Consider the following 17,802-nt stretch of genomic DNA (forward strand, 5'->3'; position numbering starts at 1 on the left):
GCCCATTGCTCTAAAAATACCTCCATTTCTTCCTCCATCTGTAGAGGAAGTTTCATTCCTGCAGCCCTTATTCCTAGAGAGCTGACATATTAGGGATTATCTGACTTCACAAAAGGAAAGCCTGGTATTCTGAATAACATGTTTCTGTAAGGCAAATTCATCTTTGGTATACACATAACGTTCAGTTAAAATGTCATACTCAGCAAACTTGGAGCACAGAATAACTTCATTTTGTTATCAGTTTTGAGAAGGAGGAAGAATGAACTGTTTCTTCCTATGCATACATTGTTTTTCATCAGGCTACGGTTAAAACCTGGGGTCTTATCTGGACCTTGGATGCCCTCATGCCTCCTGGAACTCTTGCTCACCCTGTACTCTCCCAGTCTCTGTACCCATAGCTGTTAGCAGTGTTTTCCCTCCCCTTCCATTATGTTATCATCCCTGCTGATCATCCCCTCAAGCCCTGCTTTCTGCTTTTTCTCACAACAGTTAATTCTGTGCAAAAGTAATTGCAGAGTAAGGTGTTTGTGCTTGATAATAGCTTAATATTTTACCTCTCGTGTAGTTTTATTGCATTTAAATAGGGATTTCTTGGAAATTACATGGCTTATCTTAACTAGGGAGAATGAAGCAAAGCACCATGCCAGGTCAATGAGAAAAGGTATTTTGATATTATTCTGTTTTCCATCTCCATAACCCATATTCATCAACATTGTAAAGATTTATACAATACAAAGACGATTTAGAAATTGTCATTATGTGAAATAAAATTGATCTAGACTAGAGGAAGAAAGGGAAAATCATTTGAAAAAATTCAGTCATAGTTTAACTTTATGCAAATATTTTTACCAGAAAAATATGAACAAATAGAGAACCGGAACTGGGTATTTTCTCCTTTTTTTTACATTTGAGTAATTTAAAACATTTCCTTTTTAATATGTTTTTTAGTAAAGTACAACATAGATAGAGAAAATTATACAAAACAATAATTAATCACAAAGTAAATATGCAGATAATCTCTTGCAAGGTTAAGAAAGCATTTTCCAATAAATATAGCTTAGTTTGGATGTTTATTTTTGAATTTTATTTAAATGGAAATATGCAATGTCTGTTCTTTTATATCTAGCTTCTTTTACTCAAAATTATATTGCAAAAATTCAACTATGCTGTAGAGTGCTACAGTTTTCTACATTTCATAGCAAAACTAATGCACTGTATACATGTACTTGAGTTTATCTGTATCATTTGTAGTTCATACTGATGAACTCTGCGTTGTTTCTAGTTTAGGGACAGTATGAACAATGCTGACATAAATATTTTCATTCCTGCCTTTCCTGCACACGTGTAACTGTACATGTGCATATATTTATTTTTTTTAACATTTGTATTGGAATATAATTGCTTTACATTGTTGTGTTAGTTACTGCTGTATAACAAAGAGAATCAGCTATACGTATACCTATAACCCCATATCCCTTCCCTGTTGTGTCTCCCTCCCACTCTCCCTATCCCTCCCCTCTAGTTGGTCACAAATGTGAATATATTTCTGATGAGTAAAATTGCTTATAACAAACTGCCAAAAATTTGGTAAAAATAATAACACTTATTTGTCCCTCACACACCTGTAGATTATTTGGAATGTCTTCCCTTCAGACTGGTATTTATCTTGCTTCTGAAAGCAGTGGGCGTCTCAGGAAATATTCTTATCATGGTTATGGAAGAATCAAAGGAGCACAAGCCTCACTGCACATGAATATTCCATACCCCGGTTCATGTCATATGCATTAGCATTCCATTGCCCTAAGTAAGTCACATGGTCAAGCTTAAAGTCGTAGAATGGGGACATACACTCCACCCTGTATAAGGCCATGGCAAGAGTGTAGATATACAATATTAGTACAGAGAAAAACTAAGACCAATAATTCAATTCAACACATAGGTTATACGTATCATAAGCTTTAGTAGACAGCCCCAAACTAGTTTTCTAAACTGGTTACACCATTTTACACTCCACCTGTAATATATAAAACTTCTCCATACTCCAAAAGTTCACCACTATTTGATGTTGCCAGTCTTTTAAATTTGTCAATTTGCTACGAAAGCATTTGTATTATACTATAGTTTTAATTTACTTTTACTGATTATTAATAAGTTTGTGCAGCTTTAAATTTATTTATCAGCCATTTGAATGACCTCTTCATACAACGTCAATCTCTTGTTCTCACTTCATCAACACACATACTAAAATTGAACAATACAGAGATTAGCATGGCCCCTGTATAAGATGTTATGCATATTTTTAAAGCACTGCATATTTTTTATCACATTACCTCCTCAATTCCTGGTGCCACTATCACTGCCTCCTAACCCCAAGGAAAGAAAGGGAAGGAAAGGAAAGGGAAGAGAAAGGAAACTACATCATACTTTTTCTGATACTGCTGCCTCCACCTGGGATTTCTTTCCTTCCTTACCCTTCTCTAGTTCTCTCAGTGAGATGACTGTTAAGGTAGCTGAAGGTTTGTTACGTATTCTTCAATCTCCAACTATAACTAAACTTTGTTATACCTCCTGTGTACAGTCATTTAAGAACAAGGGCCATATCTTACTAAACTTTATACCCCTACTATGTAGTATTATTTTAAATATATATTAGAAACTAAATAAAGATTTTATAAATGGGTAATAAGTAAATGAAAGTTTTTCTACAGTAGCATGCTTTTCACAAGTTGTGTGAAGTTGGGCAAATGATATAACGTTTCTGATCTTTAATTTCTCAACTGTAAATGGAAGTGAGAATAATTTTTTCATAGGCTTATTATGAGAATTGTAACATAATTAATGTAAAAATATGTGTTTTTACCATGCCAGTACAGTTTCAATGCTCAATAAATTATAATAACGAATGTTAATACTTAAAAAAAAAAGCACTCAGTCTCTCTCTTTTTTTTTAATCTTTATTGGAGTATAATTGCCTTACAATGGCGTGTTAGTTTCCACTTTATAACAAAGTGAATCAGTTATACATATACATATGTTCCCATATCTCTCCCCTCTTGTGTCACCCTCCCTCCCACCCTCCCTATCCCACCCATCTAGGTGGTCACAAAACACCGAGCTGATCTCCCTGTGCTATGCGGCTGCTTGCCACTAGCTATCTATTTTATGTTTGGTAGACTATATATGTCCATGCCACTCTCTCACTTTGTCACAGCTTACCCTTCACCCTCCCCATATCCTCAAGTCTGTTCTCTAGTAGGTCTGTGTCTTTATTCCTGTCTTACCGCTAGGTTCTTCATGACATTTTTTTCTCTTAAATTACATATATAGGTGTTAGCATACGGTATTTGTCTTTCTCTTTCTGATTTACTTCACTCTGTATGACAGACTCAAGGTTAATCCAACTCATTAAAAATAGCTCAATTTTGTTTATTTTTATGGCTGAGCAATATTCCATTGTATATATGTGCCACATCTTTATCCATTCATCCGATGATGGACACTTAGGTTGTTTCCATCTCCTGGCTATTGTAAATAGAGCTGCAATGAATATTTTGGTACATGACTCTTATTGAATTATGGTTTTCTCAGGGTATATGCCCAGAAGTGGGATTGCTGGGTCATACGGTAGTTCTACTTGTAGTTTTTGAAGGAACTTCCGTACTGTTCTCCATAGTGGCTGTACCAATTCACATTCCCACCAGCAGTGCAAGAGTGTTCCCTTTTCTCCACACCCTTGCCAGCATTTATTGTTTCTAGATTTTTTAATGATGGCCATTCTGACTGGTGTGAGATGATGTCTCATTGTAGTTTTGATTTGCATTTCTTTAATGATAATGATGTTGAGCATTCTTTCATGTGTTTGTTGGCAGTCTGTATATCTTCTTTGGAGAAATGTCTATTTAGGTCTTCTGCCCATTTCTGGATTGAGTTGTTTGTTTTTTTTATTGAGCTGCATAAGCTGCTTGTAAATTTTGGAGATTAATCCTTTGTCAGTTGCTACATTTGCAAATATTTTCTCCCATTCTGAGGGTTGTCTTTTGGTCTTGTTTATGGTTTCCTTTGCTGTGCAAAAGCTTTGAAGTTACATTAGGTCCCATTTGTTTATTTTTGCTTCTATTTCCATTTCTCTAGGAGGTGGCTCAAAAAGGATCTTGCTGTGCTTTATGGCATAAAATGTTCTGCCTATGTTTTCCTCTAACAGTTTGAAAGTTTCTGGCCTTACATTTAGGTCTTTAATCCATTTTGAGCTTATTTTTGTGTATGGTGTTAGGAACTGATCTAATCTCACACTTTTACAGGTACCTGTCCAGTTTTCCTAGCACCACTTATTGAAGAGACTGTCCTTTCTCCACTGTACATTCCTGCCTCCTTTATCAAAGATAAGGTGATCGTATGTGTGTGGGTTTCTCTCAGGGCTTTCTATCCTGTTCCATTGATCAGTATTTCTGTTTTTGTGCCAGTACCATACTGTCTTGATTACTATAGATTTGTAGTATTGTCTGAAGCCAGGGAGCCTGATTACTCCATTTCTCATTCTCAAGATTGCTTTGGCTATTCAGGTTATTTTGTGTTTCCATACAAATTGTTAAATTTTTTGTTCTACTTCTGTGAAAATTGCCAGTGGTAGTTTGATAGGGATTGCATTGAATCTGTAGATTTCTTTGGGTAGTAGAGTCATTTTGACAATGTTGATTCTTCCAATCCAAGAACATGGCATATCTCTCCATCTATTTGTGTCATCTTTAATTTCTTTCATTAGTGTCTTATAATTTTCTGCATACAGGTCTATTGTCTCCTTAGGTAGGTTTATTCCTAGATATTTTATTCTTTTTGTTGAATGTTAAATGGGAGTGTTTTCTTGATTTCACTCTCAGATTTTTCATCATTAGTGTATAGGAATGCCAGAAATTTCTGTGCATTTATTTTATATCCTGCTACTTTACCAAATTCATTGATTAGCTCTAGTAGTTTTCTGGTAGCATCTTTAGTATTCTCTATGTATAGTATCATCTCCTCTACAGTGATGGCTTTTCTTCTTCTTTTCTGATTTGGATTCCTTTTATTTCCTTTTCTTCTCTGATTGCTGTGGCTAAAACTTCCAAAACTATGTTGAATAAGAGTGGTGAGAGTAGGCAACCTTCTTTTTTTCTTGATCTTAGTGGAAATGCTTTCAGTTTTAAAGCATTGAGGACAATGGTGGCTGTGTGTTTGTCATATATGGCCTTTATTATGTTGAGGAAAGTTCCCTCTATGCCTACTTTCTGCAGAGTTTTTATTATAAATGGGTGTTGAATTTTGGCGAAAGCTTTCTCTGCATCTATTGACATGATCATATAGCTTTTCTCCTTCAATTTGTTAATATGGTTTATCACATTGATTGACTTGCGTATATTGAAGAATCCTTGCATTCCTGGAATAAACCCCACTTGATCATGATGTATGATCCTTTTAATGTGCTGTTGGATTCTGTTTGCCAGTATTTTGTTGAGAAATTTTGCAATTATGTTCATCAGTGATATTGGCCTGTAGTTTTCTTTCTTTGTGACATCCTTGTCTGGTTTTGGTATCAGGGTGATGGTGGCCTCGTAGAATGAGTTTGGGAGTGTTCCTCCCTCTGCTTTAATTTGGAAGAGTTTGAGACGGATAGGTGTTGGCTCTTCTCTAAATGTTTGCTAGAATTCACCTGTGAAGCCATCTGGTCTTGGGCTTTTGTTTGTTGGAAGATTTTTAATCACAGTTTCAATTTCAGTGCTTGTGATTTTTCTGTTCATATTTTCTATTTCTTCCTGATTCAGTCTTGGCAGGTTGTGCATTTCTAAGAATTTGTCCATTTCCTCCAGGTTGTCCATTTTATTGGCATAGAGTTGCTTGTAGTAATCTCTCATGATCTTTTGTATTTCTGCAGTGTCAGTTGTAACTTCTCCTTTTTCATTTCCAATTCTACTGATTTGAATCTTCTCCCTTTTTTTCTTGATGAGTCTGGCTAATCATTTATTAATTTTGTTTATCTTCTCAAAGAACAAGCTTTTACTTTTTGTGATCTTTGCTATCATTTCCTTCATTTCTCTTTCATTTATTCCTGATCTGATCTTTATGATTTCTTTGCTTCTGCTAACTTTCAGGTTTTTTTGTTGTTCTTTCTCTAACTGCTTTAGGTGCAAGGTTAGGTTGTTATTTCGAGACGTTTCCTGTTTCTTAATGTAGGATTGTATTGCTATAAAACTCCCTCTTAGAACTGCTTTTTCTGCATTCCATAGGTTTTCGTGTCTCCATTGTCATTTATTTCTAGGTAATTTTGACTTCCTCTTTGATTTCTTCAGTGGTCATTTCGTTATTAAGTAGTGTATTGTTTAGTCTCCATGTGTTTGTATCTCTTACAGATATTTTCCTGTAATTGATTTCAAGTCTCATAGAGTTGTGATCAGAAAAGATACTTGAAACAATTTTCTTAAATATACCAAGGCTTGATTTGTGACCCAAGATATGACCTATCCCAGAGAATGATACATAAGCACTTGAGAAAGCTGTGTATTCTGTTGTTTTTGGATGGAATGTCCTATAAATATCAATTAAGTCCATCTTGCTTAATGTATAATTTAAAGCTTGTGTTTCCTTTTTTATTTTCATTTTGGATGATCTGTCCATTAGTGAAAGTGGGGTGTTAAAGTCCTCAACTATGAATGTGTTACTGTCAATTTCCCCTTTTGTGGCTCTTAGTATTTGCCTTATGTATTGAGGTGCTCCTATGTTGGGTGCATAAATACTTACAATTGTTATATCTTCTTCTTGGTTCAATCTCTTGATCATTAGGTAGTGTCCTTCTTTGTTTCCTCTAACAGTCTTTATTTTAGAGTCTATTTTTTCTGATATAAGAATTGCTACTCCAGCTTTCTTTTGGTTTCCATTTGCATTGAATATCTTTTTCCATACCCTCACTTTCAGTCTATATGTGTCTTTAGGTCTGAAGTGGGTCTCTTGTAGACAGCAGGTATATGGGTCTTGTTTTTGTATCCATTCAGTCTGTTGGTGGGAACATTTATTCCGTTTACATTTAAGGTAATTATCGATAGGTATTTTCCTGTTCCCATTTTCTTAATTGTTTTGGGTTTGTTATTGTAGGTGTTTTTCTTCTCTTTTGTTTCTTGCCTAGAGAAGATCCTTTAACATTTGTTGTAAAGCTGGTTGGGTGGTGCTGAACTCTCTCAGCTTTTGCTTGTCTGTAAAGGTTTTAATTTCTCCATCAAATCTGAATGAGATCCTTCTGGGTAGAGTAATCCTAGTTGTAGGTTTTTCTCCTTCATCACTTTAAATATGTCCTGCCAGTCCCTTCTGGCTTGCAGAGTTTCTGCTGAAAGATCAACTGTTAACCTTATGGGGACTCCCTTGTGTGTTATTTGTTGTTTTTCCCTTGCTGCTTTTAATATGTTTTCTTTGTATTTAATTTCTGAGAGTTTGAATAATATGTGTATTGGCGTGTTTCTCCTTGCATTTATCTTGTATGGGACCCTCTGTGCTTCCTGAACTTGATTAACTATTTCCTTTCCCATATTAGGAAAATTTTCAACTATAATCTCTTCAAATATTTTCTCAGTCCCTTTCTTTTTCTCTTCTTCTGGAACCCCTATAATTCTAATGTTGGTGCTTTTAATGTTGTCCCAGAGGTTTCTGAGACTGTCCTCAGTTCTTTTCATTCTTTTTTCTTTATTCTGCTCTGCAGTAGTTATTTCCACTATTTTATCTTCCAGGTCACTTATCCGTTCTTCTGCCTCAGTTACTCTGCTATTGATCCCTTCCAGGGTATTTTAATTTTCATTTATTGTGTTGTTTATCATTGCTCGTTTCATCTTTAGTTCTTCTAGGTCCTTTTTAAATGTTTCTTTCATTTTCTCTATTCTATTTCCAAGATTTTGGATCATCTTTACTATCATTTTTCTGAATTTTTTTTCAGTTAGACTGCCTACATCTTCTTCATTTGTTAGGTCTGGTGGGTTATTATCTTGCTCATTCATCTGCTGTGTGTTTTTCTGTCTTCTCATTTTGCTTATCTTACTGTGTTTGGGGTCTCCTTTTCGCAGGCTGCATGTTCGTATTTCCCGTTGTTTTTGCTGTCTGTCCCCAGTTGCCAAAGTTGGTTCAGTGGGTTGTGTAGTCTTCCTGGTGGAGGGGACTAGTGCCTGTGATCTGGTGCATGAAGCTGGATCTTGTCTTTCTGGTTGGCAGATCCAGGTCTGGTGGTGTGTTTGGGGTTTTCTGTGGCCTTTTTATGATTTTAGGCATCCTCTCTGCTAATGGGTGGGTTTTGTACCTGTCTTGCTAGTTGTTTTGCATAGGGTGTCCAGCACTGTAGCTTGCTCATCGTTGAGTGAAGCTGGATGTTGGTGTTGAGATGGAGATCTCTGGGAGACATTCACCATTTGATATTACATGGAGATGTGAAGTCTCTTTTGGAGCAGTGTCCTGTAGTTGGCTCTCCCACCTCAGAGGCACAGCACTGACTCCTGGCTGCAGCACCAAGAGCCTTTCATCCACACAGCTGATAGGAACTCTGAAGCTCAATGCTCTCCTCAGAAAGTTCAAGATTCAGATTACAACTATGACACAGACAGCAGCCAACGGCAAGATCCCTAAATCTCTTGCTCACTTTTCATTGGAGGAGTCTGCCTCCTTCTGATTGATTTGTAAGAATTCTTTACATATTATAGATATGAACCTTTTTTTTCCTGTTACATATACTTTATTCCACATTATGTCTTGATTTCTCTTCTCTTAGTAGTGTCTTTGATGAAACATATTTTTTTGTTTTAATGTAGTATCAATTTTAATAAATGTGTTTCAATTTGTCAGTCTTTCACTTTATAATTAGTGTGTTTATATTAGCCTTTAAGAAATCTTACCAGTATAAGCCTTGGAGGTATTCTATGAAATCTCTGAGAAACTTTGTTGTTTTGCTTTGCATATTTATATTTAAAACCCAACTAGAATTTATATTTTTTTATATTGTAAGGTAGAAGTCCAGTCCATTGGTTTCTATATTTATATCTGATTCACAGTACTATTTATTGAAAATATTTTCTTTTTACTACTGCTCTAAAATGCCAATTCTATTATCTAAAAAAAGTGTTCATTAGTGTATGTGTTCTCCATTCTGTCAGTTTATTTTTCAATCCATCTGCCAATATCATATTGTCTTAATTGCTGTGGATTAATAGTAAATCTCAATATATGTTAGAAATTATTCTGTTTTGAGATTGTTGTAACTATTTTTGGCCTTTTTCATTTTCATATTAATTTAGAATTAGTTGTGAATCTCTATCCTCCCTACAAATCTGTTTGGTTTGTTTTTATAAATCAATTAGGGGAATTTGACACGGTTAAAATATTGACTCTTTCAATCTGTAAGTATGGCATTCACTTCTACTAGTTTATATCATCTTTAATTTTTCTCAAAATGTTTTCCAGCTTCCTAAGTAAGACTCTTGCAAAACTTCTGCAAGATTCATTTTTTGAGATTTGATACATGTGATGTTATGGTAATTGACACCATTAAATAATTTCATTTCTTATCTTTTGTTACTCATATATAAAAATAAAATTTATTATTTTCTATATTGACATTGTTGCAAGAAAACTTACTAAATTCATTTATTAAATCTACTGATTTATCTATAGAATAAATAGAAATTTTATTTATTTGAAATGTTCTACATACTCAAAATATATTTTCCATGAATATTGACATTTTCCTCTTTTTTAAAACATTTTTTAAAACATCAGTCATATTTTTGCGCAGCTTCACAGGTTAGAATTACCAGTATAAAGTGAATAAATGTATTCATAATGAGTATTTTTATCTTGTATCTCAATCTGACAGAGTGTTTTTAGTATTTCTCTATTAATCATAATGTTTGCTTTGTTTAGATACCTGGTATTAAATAAAGCAAGCTGCTTTCTATTCCTAGTTTGCTAAGAATTTTGAGATTTCTTAATAATTTTAAACATAAGTGAATAATTTTTATGATTTTTTTTGAGACAGTTGTAAATTCAATGGAATTTTAAGAAATAATACAGAGAGATCCCATGTTCCTTTATCTAGTTTCTCCAGTGATAGCATCTTGCAAACTATGGTACAATATCACAACCAGGATATTGATATTGATACACTCAAGGTACAGAACATTTCCATTGCCATAAGGATACTTCATGTTGCCTTATTATTTATTTTTGGAGAACTTTGAGAGAACACATTTTATTCTCAGGAGATTTAAGCATATCATTAAAGTTTAATATATACAAATCAAGATAAGAGTAATTCCTTAATTACATATAGTATGGATGACATAGGGAAGAACATATTTTGAGAGACCAACTGTGAAAGGAAAATGTTATCTAAATTTTCCACAAAGGTGTAAATAGTTTAGCAGTCTATCCTGTGAGGTACTTGAAAAAATTCTCAACTAAGTAAAGATATGAAGTAATTCTTTAGCAAATGAGTGGCATTCTGGGAAAGTATTTCATTTATACCATGGATAAAAGTGAGCCACTCTACATTTTTTTTTAACATCTTTATTGGGGTGGGGTGGGGTCATGTTGCCTTTTAAAGCCATAGGCCACTTCTTCTATAATACTTGGCAACTATTAAGCTATTGATCATATCTGTAATTTTGTCATTTGAAGAATATTGTATAAATGGAATAATATATTGTGTAACCTTTTGTGGTTACCTGGTTTAAGTTAGCATAATTCTATGGTGATTCATCCAGGCTGTTGCATGTTTCAATCCTCCATTTTTTTTTTTTTTTTTTTATTGTTGAGTGGTATTCCATGATATGGTTGTACCACAGGTTGCACAACGATTGAAGGATATTTGGGATGTTTCCTGTTTTTAGCTATTATGAATAAAGCTACTATAAACACTTTGGAAACTTTTTTAGTGTGTTTCTGTGTGAACTTAAGTCTTCATTTCTCTGCAATAAGTGGCCAAGAGTGCAACTGCCGCTTTATGTATTACATGTAGGATATATGATATATCCAGAGTGGCAATATCATTTTATGTACCCACCAACAATGTGTGAGTGATCCTGTTTTTCTGCATACTTACCAGCATTGCACTGTCACTGTTTTGTTTTTTTTTTATGTTTTAGCCATTTTGATGCATATATAGTGATAGCTCATTGTGGGTTTAATTTGTACTTACCTAAGGCTAATAACATTGAACATGTTTTATGCACTTATTTGCTACCAGAATATGGCTCCTGAAGTTCTTAGCAAGTCTGCCTCTTTCTGCCTTTCAGAATCTTCTTACTCTTATTTCACATATAATGTCCATGGTTTTATATTGTATGTAGCAGTAGGCATAAGGAAAAGTGCATCTATTCCATCTTCCAAGAAACAGTAGTTTTGGTATAAATCAATCTTCTGTCACTAGATATTCTCACATTGTATTTATGGGTGCCAGAGTTTCTTTGGAGTCTTTTAGGAGGTGTTCATTGAGTGAGGGTGAAAAGCCAGTAGGATTCTGGGACTCCCATGATTGCCCTGACCATAACATGTCTTCTTTTTTTTTTTTTTTTTTTTTGCAGTACGCGGGCCTCTCACTGTTGTGGCCTCTCCCGTTGCGGAGCACAGGCTCTGGACGCGAAGGCTCAGCGGCCATGGCTCACGGGCCCAGCCACTCTGCAGCATGTGGGATCTTCCCGGACCGGGGCACGAACCCGTGTCCCCTGCATCGGCAGGCGGACTCTCAACCACTGCGCCACCAGGGAAGGCCAACATGTCTTTTTATTTCTATGAAGAGATCTGTATTTAAACTCATTCAATCTTACAAAAGCTCTGGAAGGCAACCATTGTACAGATCATGGCCTTAGGAACATGAAACCATTTATCATGGGTATGGTGAGTGGGGGCATGAAAGATAGAACAAGATATGCCATCTTTCTTTGCTGAAGAAGCTGTAGAGCAGAGGATATCTGCGTCTTCTTCTACTTATCCCAAAACAACAATAAGTGAGGCAGAGCCAAATGATTTGAGACATTCAGTATCAGTACTTGTGACCTAGTCTTACTGCTTCTCATATCTATTTGGCAAAAGAAAGCCAGGCAGTCAAGCTTTCCATGGATTCCTCTATCTTCTCAGGCTGAAAGGAAAAGGTTAAAAGCCCTAACATTGAAAGGATGTCCTGAAGTACTTTCTGTAGATGTACTTTGGGGAAGACCATTGATTTGGCTGTTATTTCAGCAAACTCTTGCCCAGGTCTACTCCCTAGAAGATGACTATTATTTCTTGTCAAAAGCATCACTATCAGCTTGTCCTTACTCCAAGAAGCCATTGTTTGGAATAACATCTTCCAGTAGAGGCTCTCAGCAAGTAAAAATCTCCAGATGATTTCCTGAAGTTTCAAAAGAAACACTCCAGCTTACACCACCTCACTGGGTCTGATGTATGTGGCAAGGCTTCCTGAAATGCAAGGCAGTGCCATTCACTGGAAACTCTACCTGTAGACCATTCAGAATGCATATGGTTGACCATCTTAGGGTCAGACTTCCCAGAACAGTGACATGGATCTTCTCCCTAGGAGTAGCAGAGAAATGCTTGTTAGTATAAACTACTCCACTAGAATCTGCTTATATGTCTAGGGGAAAGATTTCAATTGCTGTATACCTCAGATAGCATAAGGGAGCACTTACCCCTCACAGACCTAAATAAAATTGATTAAATTCTCAACTTTACAGCATAGGGAAAAAAGTCAAAACTCTGCCTTATAAATCCTGTGAATTCCTCAGGGTTTATTTTATAATGGCACCTCTTTGTTCAAATATTATTTCCATGTTGAGGAGGGGTGTTCTTCTTCACCCTGAGTCATCTTAGAGGCTAATTTCTGCTAGTTTTCAAAACCCTTTTTACACCCAACAAACGTATATACCCAAAAACTTATATAAAATTTCACTGAATGTTTAGGTTCAAGAGAAGGGACTATACCAAAATACAAGCAACTTCCTTTCATTTTTCTTGGCTCTCACAGTCTTCCTCCTTCCAAACTTTGTTTTCTATCTTCTCACTTTGAAGACTGACCTTATCTGAACTAAGCTAAGGTAGGATGTCTTCTGCTATCTACCTAAATACTTTTCAAATGCTTCTAATGTAACACTCATTAAAATACTGTGTAATTGCCTGCTTATTTTTATATATCCCCCTACATAGAGATTATAAATTCTATGTGGGTAGAAATCAAATCTTTTTCAACATTGTAGATTCTGTGCCTAGGTGAGTGTGCAACACAGATTACACACTCAAATGATGTTATTATTGATACTCTGATTCATTACATTTGCATCAGTGCTGATTCATTACATCAGTGCTGATTCATCCATGATTTAACTTCTTGTTCAAGAGAAAGTGTCCAGTACACTATACTCCAAAATGTTTCTGCTTTATACACACACACACACACACACACACACACACACACACAAGATAATTTATTTAAGTAATTCTTTGAGAAAGTTCTTATAAAAAGATTATTTGAACCTTTATTTTTTTAATGGTTTTCCTGTTTTTAAAGTGGGTCAATGATTAATATCTTAGAGGTGTGTACTATCTCAGAGTTATAGAATTATATCTTCAATTTACTACATTTTAGATTTTAGGTAAACCATATAAAAAGTGTTCCACTATCTTAAGATTTTTAAAAAGTCTTCCAGTGAAAATTAAACAATAATCTTCTAACATTTTCTCTCAGTTACATATATTTTTGTTTTGTTTTGTTTTTGTTTTTGCGGTATGTGGGACTCTCACTGTTGTGGCCTCTCCCGTCGGAGCACAGGCTCCAGACGCGCAGTCTCAGCGGCCATGGCTTACGGGCCCAGCCGCTCCGTGGCATGTAGGATCCTCCCGGACCGGGGCACGAACCTGCATCCCGTGCATCGGCAGGTGGACTCTCAACCACTGCGCCACCAGGGAAGCCCAAATACTGTAGTTTTAAATTACCCCAATTTCATATTTACAACTAAAATATTTTAAAGTTATTAAAATACATATGTTTGCTCTTTGAAGGCATTAAATCAATTATTCTGAGCAAATCATCCAGAACACCTTAAGGTTTTTTTAATTAATTAAAAACTTTATATTTTTACGATTATTGCAAACATACCCTACCAAACGCTCTATGATTTACTTGCTGGGAAGAAAGCATTCCCTCATGGGTAAGTATAAGTAGCAAAAGTGATTTCGTTTTAAAATAATTTCATGGTTACGTTGAAAAAGTTTTTTTAAAACTTACAATATAACATTCCTTGAGTTTGAATTGTGTTTATTTTTTTTTTTAAAGCACCATCATATATGTTACTTTTGTTGATCCTTATAGAATTCCTATGTATTGACATAGCTTGTATTATACTGGTCTCAGCAGGCCCTTTTTGGAACCTTTGAATTTAAATAAACAAATAGGAAATCTGAAGATTCACATGTGATCCTCAGGTCACAGAGCACTTTTCAGAGTAACTATTTTTATTTCCCCTTGAAACTGAAAAACAACTTTATGCATCTTCAAAATAAATTGCAAGCAATTCCACAAGATTTCTCTTTTCTGAGAGAAAGATCAGTAAAAGCACAAAGAACAATAGAATGAACAAACAGAAATTGTGTAGTTGCTTGTGCACTGAATGCTGTCAGAATTGTTGTGTAGGGGAGCAAAAGCTGCTACTTCAAAATGTCTCATTGGCAAAAGGAGTATTTTGAGCTGACAACAGTCAAGGCTCAAAACAGCAGGAAGAAATTTTGACTTTCCCCCAACTGCCTAAAAGAATGTAAATAAAGGACATATTCCAAGAAGGAAGCTACTATCATAGCTAACTAGAGTATGAACTAGGCATACTAGAGACGGTGAAACCTAGCAAAGTCAGTTTGTTAAAATTCCTCTCCACGTTCCATTGTCTCTGCATGTTGCAGAAAATATTTGTTTACAAACATTTCCTTTTCCATCTCCATGCAAGGTGCCTTCCTCCACATTGAAGTCCCAAACCACTACCCCAAACATCCTCTTTTGTTTGTATTTGTATTTAAGGTGAGGGTTTCAGCTACTTAGGTGAATTACTCAGTTTTTCTGGGTCTCTCCTATGTATACATATTATTAAACCTCCATTTGATTGTTTCATGCTAATCTATCTCATATCAATTTAATTTCTAGTCCAGCCAAAATAACCTGGAAAGGTAGTGGAAAATCTCTTCCTCTCCTAAAGCTGGTAATTGCTAAAACCACAGTAGTTTAACTTCTCTGCAATTTTTACTTCCCACAACTTCATTTTTCTTGAGCATAGTCATAAGGAATAAATTTCCTTGAAGGTAGGCTATATGCCCTATACATTTTTGGATTTTAACATCCCATTGCATGTATGTGTCTTCCACCATGATTGTATAAGTTCCTTTAGAGTGGAGATCATGATTATTGTGAGTGTGTGGCTCTGTGTGTGTACATGTGTCTCCATATCTCCAACAGCTAGAAAAAAATTGAATTTGGTAGAATTGAATTGAATAGCATAGTAGAATTGAATTTTTCTACTATGCATTGAAAAGGTGCATCCTGTGTTTGGTTATTATTACTTTCTACACGAAAAGATTCTGAAAGTAATTAAGTTTTTATTTGTGGTTCAAAATCAACAATATGAATAATTATTGTGCCAATATTCAATGCTGTTCTAAATGCTTTTGTAGTGGAGTGGTGCTGTTTGTTCTTTACTTATAACATAGATGGTGGATAAAACAAAATAGAGATTGCAGCTATACTCCAGGAATTTGTGTTTCAGGCTCAGAAGTTTCAACCTTGTTTCACAAATGATGGTGTACTCACTGTAGGTATTTGAACAGGCTGAAATACATAGGATGGGATTGTCATGAATGAGGAAATAAAAAACATAATGAAATAGGACTCTCAGATCTCTCCACAGAGCTTCAGACCAAAATATTCACTCTTTTCACTTGAGTGAAACACAGACATGGCAAAGTTAACTTTTCCCAAATGGAACTTGTGATTCTCCTCCTTTTTTTCTCTTCCCAATAAATTTTATAACTGTCCATCTGCAAATGCCAGGAATCTGAGATCTTCTCTTGCATCATCCTCCTTCCTTGTTCTCCATATTTCACTAAATGCCATAGGTTCAACCTGTAAACATTTTGCAAATATATAAGTTTTCCTCCAACGTACTGCCATTATCATAGTATAGGCCATCAATATTTTTCACCTAGATTATTATATATCTACTTAATCTTTCTAGTTTTCCACCTTAAAATTCATTTACCACATTTCAGCCAGAGTTAATATCCCCAAATAACATTACAATAGAGTCCAAATTTCTTAAAAACAATAATCATACCTAACACTTATTAAACATTTATTATACACAAGGCATTATACTGGATGCCTTCTATGCTTTATCTCTTTGAATCCTCTGAACAATGCCATGAGTTAAATACCAATATTATTATAACATTTAAAAATGTGTACTTTATAGTTTAGAGACATAAAGTAAATTTCCTAAAATCAGAAAGCTGGTAGTGGTAGAGCCAGGATTTAAACTCAGCCAGTCTGACTTCAGATGCCTCACTCAAAAATATGATTCAATTTAATATATTAATAAGCAAGTCTAAAAAACTCTTAAATTTTACTTTTCTTTCCTGAACTCTAAGATTTAGCCACACTGAAATCATCTACATTCTTTTTTTGTTCCATCATCTTTATAACATCTGAGATTCTGATTTCAGTTTTCCTTTTTCTTTACTTTTCCTAACTCCTACTCAGTTTAGATGCTGTTTCTTACAGGAATCATTCCTTAGCTTTCCAAGTATATATCGGAAGTACGATTGAAATCACACAGAATACCTTTTCCAATCACAATGGAATGAAACTAATAGCAAAAGGAGAGGAAAACTGAAATATTTACAAATATATGGAAATTAAAAACCAAACGGTGAAAGAAGAAATCAGATGTTAAATTATAAAATATTTAGAGATTAATGAACATGAAAACACAACATTCCAAAACTTATGGAATGAAGCAATAGCATTAAAAGGGAAATTTATAAGTCTAAATGCATACATTAAAAAGAAATATCCCAAAATAACAAACTAACTTTAGACCTTAAGGAACTAGAAAAATAACAAACTAAACCCAGAATGAGTAGAAAGAAGGTAAGAATAAATAATAAATAATTAGAAGAGAGGTAAATAAAATAGAGAATAAAAAACTGTAGAGAAAATTAATGACACAAAGTGTTGATTTTTCAAAATAATGAATAAAATTGACAAGTCTTTAGCTAGGTTGACTAAGAAAGAGTTTAATCAAGTAAGTAAAATCTGAAATTAAAGTAGGAGCATTACTACCAACCTTACAGAAATGAAAAGAATAATAAGAGAATTGTATACAAATAAATTAATTTATACCATTACCAAACAACCTACAAAAAATATTAATTGAAAATGGATCAGTGACCTAAAGACTAGATTATAAAAGTCTTAGAAGAAAACATAGAGTTAAATTTTTATGATCTTGAATTTGGTAATAGAACCTTAGTTATGACACCAAAAGCATGAGCAACAATAGAAAAACAAATAAATTGGACTTGATAAAATTAAAGAATTTTTATTCATCTAAGGCTATTATTAATAAAGCAAAAAAATCACCTACAAAAGAAAATATTTACAAAATATATATCTTGTAACTGTTTATAGTCCAGAATATGCAATGAAGTTGTATAATTTAATAACAAGTAAACAAAGTAAAATGTTTTATAGTTTTCAGTGTACAGCATTAT

The 17,802-nt window shown here is 34.5% G+C and overlaps 1 protein-coding gene and 1 non-coding gene across 2 annotated transcripts in view; both read left to right on the top strand.

The window, feature by feature from the left end:
• RIT2 (Ras like without CAAX 2) overlaps positions 1–17,802 on the top strand; it is a 599,180-nt gene that overhangs the window by 233,554 nt on the left and 347,824 nt on the right.
• On the top strand, positions 2,216–2,319 carry LOC136133365 (U6 spliceosomal RNA). Its single transcript, XR_010656511.1, has one exon. It is a non-coding gene; the product is annotated as a U6 spliceosomal RNA (small nuclear RNA).

Source organism: Phocoena phocoena, chromosome 13, assembly GCF_963924675.1.
Source record: "Phocoena phocoena chromosome 13, mPhoPho1.1, whole genome shotgun sequence".
NCBI classification, from domain to species: domain Eukaryota; kingdom Metazoa; phylum Chordata; class Mammalia; order Artiodactyla; family Phocoenidae; genus Phocoena; species Phocoena phocoena.